Source organism: Camelus bactrianus, chromosome 15, assembly GCF_048773025.1.
Source record: "Camelus bactrianus isolate YW-2024 breed Bactrian camel chromosome 15, ASM4877302v1, whole genome shotgun sequence".
NCBI lineage: Eukaryota > Metazoa > Chordata > Mammalia > Artiodactyla > Camelidae > Camelus > Camelus bactrianus.
The window spans coordinates 53,973,617-53,976,347 of NC_133553.1; the positions used below are offsets into that span (position 1 = coordinate 53,973,617).

General features: G+C 40.3%; 1 protein-coding gene across 2 annotated transcripts in view; it reads left to right on the forward strand.

Moving 5' to 3' along the window:
- Positions 1 to 2,731, forward strand: part of CCDC85A (coiled-coil domain containing 85A) — a 1,028,435-nt gene that overhangs the window by 590,731 nt on the left and 434,973 nt on the right. The window lies entirely within an intron of this gene.

Sequence of the window (2,731 nt, forward strand, 5' to 3'; positions counted from 1 at the left end):
TTTATCAATAAAAGCGAATGGCACCCTTCTCTTATATACCAGTTTGTTAGTTTATGACCTCATTTTCCCTAGAAAAGTTAATTTACATACCTTGGCAGAATAACTTTACCTGCCTTAAAGCTGACAGACTGACAATCAGAATCTAAGCTTTTAAAATGAATGCCTTAAGTTTCTAGTGCATGTTCAAGGCACTTGGAAAATTTAGATCTGTGACATCCAGCAAAATGCTTAGGTCAATGAACTTTTAATGAATGCTTGCCACTACCATATGAGTAAACAGAGCTTTGGTTCCTGACTCATCATGCTGACTGTTCTCAAGAAATACATGGAACACTAGTATCTTGGATGCCAGTGGAAACTACCTTTATCCTTGAGATCGAGATAAGTTTGCTTCAAACATCCATGTCCATGATCTTGAGGAAGTGGTAAGCCTCCTAATGGCTTCTACTGATTTCCAGAGTTTTCACTCTGTGGTAAACTTGCTGTTGCCTCATCCCCCTTCACCTCAAGTGCAAACCAATCCTCCACTAGAAATCTTGTCACCTGTTCTTGGAAAGGATCTGCCTACTTCAGTCTGGCATATCAAAGTAAATGCTCAATGAGCTCATGAAGCCTTTAGGAGGAAACTCATATACTGACTTCAAAAAGAAAAATTTCTCCATCTCATTACACAATTAAAGGACAGTATATGAGGTAGAACTATATGAAATTATCAATATCTGACCATCTTTGGATTATAAAAGCACCAATTTCATATGGTTAAGATTTTTGGTAGGAATAATTACAAAAGAAGTTGGTGTTGTCATGTTGGGCTGCGGCAATGTCAAGTATGTGCAGCACTGAATAGAGGCCTTTGGCTTAGTGAGCCGACTTTGGGCGGGCAAGTTCAGCATCTGACTCTATAATTAGCTCCAGGCATTTGAACAGCTGAACCTCCACGAGCCTCAGTGTCCTGACATGCTGAATGGAGATAACATCTTGCCAAGTTATTGAAAGGGTCCTAATTGCCTCCCTAGTTTCCAAATTCAATGACCTCGACAGTCCACAGGGAACAATGGCAAGTCCTTTAGGGCAAAGGAGCCTGGACCCATGAGCTGTGGCAATTTACACCATTAGGCTGGGAGAAGGGACTGCATCAACACTTAACCTACCACATAAAGAGATTCTAACTGCACGTACATACTTTCAAGGTCTGTTCTTTACATAACATTCAGCCTTCCACAGGCCTTGTCGTGACCAGTCACAGATCATGATTATGGGAGTGGAGAAAAAGGACATTTGTCTGAATTGCACACAGGAACAGTATGTTTGAAAAACAATTCCCACAACTATTTAACCCTATATTTGTTTTTCATGTCACTATAGACACATCTGAGAATAGTTTCACTTCAAAATAGCAGAATGAGTATCTGCTACAGCTTCCCCCTCTTGCCTTGAACCCTAAAAATGACTGAGGAGATAGTTAATGAATTCATAATCCCAGTAGAACATTAAAAATAGTAGACTTAATGGACTGGCAGTTATGATGAATTCTTTAAAGAAAGGAGATGAACAGTATCTTGTTGAAAAATGGATCCATAATTCAAAGTATATGCTGGAGGGCATTATTTACAAAGGTGGCATGGTGGCAAGGGTGTGCCAGACAAGGATGAGTTTAACACATGTGTTGTGTGGGACCCTGGGATAACTGACAATAGCCAGACATTTTGACTCCTGCACGTAACTTCTCCCTCCTTGGGTCAGGCAGAGGAGGAGAGATAATCACTTCCAGGCTGGAATAGAGAGGAAGCATATCTGGATCAGAGACACGGTGCGAAGTCTTTGGATTGGTAACACCCAGATCCTTAGCTATTGACACAGCCTGTCTAGAAGTTTATCCCACCATCTCCTCTGCACTTAACTTACTTAATTTACAGAGGATGAAGTAGCTCCCCAAACCAGCATCCTGACCTGCTTCTTCAACCAAGTTGTAGAATAAACACAGCAGACTAATAAGGAAATTTCAATACCAAGATGGGTATACAACCGAACCTCATCCAACATTTCTCTCTCGCTTCACTTTCTTTCATTTCCTTCATCCTTCCCTCCTTCTCTTTCTTAGTTTTTTAATTGCCCTATTTTATACCAGTTTAAATGTTAAAGCTCCCTCAAAACCATTTGGAAATAAAGATAAATCAGTATAGTCTCACTTCATCGAGATTTAAGAATGTCCCTTTAAAACCCAAGATCCTCTCATTTTGCAGTAATGTTTCTCACAGTTTTGATGCCCAAGTTAAAATTCCATTTGGTCTTATTACCAAGAAGGTTTTTGTTTCCTAAACCAGAACCTTCAGTTTTCTAGATCCTGTTCTAAAGTGATAGCATACAATATACATCATAATTGCCATGGCAACAACAGATTCATATGCTAATGAGGAGTGCAGTTTTATAGAAACACAAAGAACCTGGAATTAGCCTCTGATTCTAGGGGCCATTGCTGGGTATGGACTAGCCTGCGTGAGCTTAATATCGCATTTCAGAAAGGTCTTACTCAAATCTGTTTTCCCTTTGCAAAAAATCTGGGTTAGGCAGGAACGGGTTTCTGACAGGCCGAGTAACAGTCTCCAGGGTATTTTTTCTTTAAACCATCACCATTCCCCAGGCTCAGCCTAGCTCCACTACTCAGCAGTGAATACACTGACTGGCCACCCAAGATTCATTTTTCTCTTTTTTTCCAAGACGGTTTTCCTTT